A 918-nucleotide genomic window follows, 5' to 3' on the forward strand; every position below is an offset into this window, starting at 1 on the left:
TAACCAAGGTGCCACTTCACACCAGGGGACTGTTACAATTAAGCCTTTAATATTGTAATTTAAAAGTTTGGTATTTTATTGACTGGAACCTTTAAGTACTGGCTATTTTGTAATAAAGCATAAGCACAGTTTGTGTTTGGATAATTATTTCCCATGGAGCAGCACCAATTTAATGGGAAATACCTTAAAAAACTCAATAGGGAAGAGTGGGACTGGAATTCCTGGGTGCTGTGGACATTGCCACTACACTTCTCTTCAGACACTGCAAAAAGCAATTAAAATTAAAAACTTATCACAGCTTATCAGGGAGGTTTACAAGGATTCTATAAAATTGCTGTAATTTTTTTCTCCTCATCCTGACCATCTATTTGAAGGCAGCTCCTCACATCCCTCTCAGCTGCTGGAATGGGTTACACATTAATTATGAAATCAAAAAACTCATTAATCTCAAGCCCATGGGAGAAATGCCCAGAACTTCATCAGAAGTGATGAAATGTACCTGAGGAATTTAAACCTCATTTGCAAGTGTGCAAATACAAGTGTGCCACAGGCATTTCAACCCCACTTTTAACCCCTAAACTTCCTGGATATAAATTATCAGATTATTTGACCAGCTTATCTGACCCTTACCTATTTCTTTCCTCATATTTCTATTATTGGGCCTTTAAAACAGAATTTAATGCAGCCCAGCTGGTTGTACACAAGATTTGTTTCAAGCTGCACAGCAAATCCAGCAATTATTTTAACATTTCTGAGGAAAACCTGATATCAAACATTCCACCAAGCCCTGGTGTATTCCCACAAAGATCCCACTGTCCCCTGAGAAATGTCAAACCCCACACACACAATTCCAAACAACTGAACTGATTGGGAATTCACTATTTTCTATTCTCCCCAATCAAAGGGCAAATCGACCAA

This window comes from Zonotrichia albicollis, chromosome 25, assembly GCF_047830755.1.
Source record: "Zonotrichia albicollis isolate bZonAlb1 chromosome 25, bZonAlb1.hap1, whole genome shotgun sequence".
Classification (NCBI taxonomy): domain Eukaryota; kingdom Metazoa; phylum Chordata; class Aves; order Passeriformes; family Passerellidae; genus Zonotrichia; species Zonotrichia albicollis.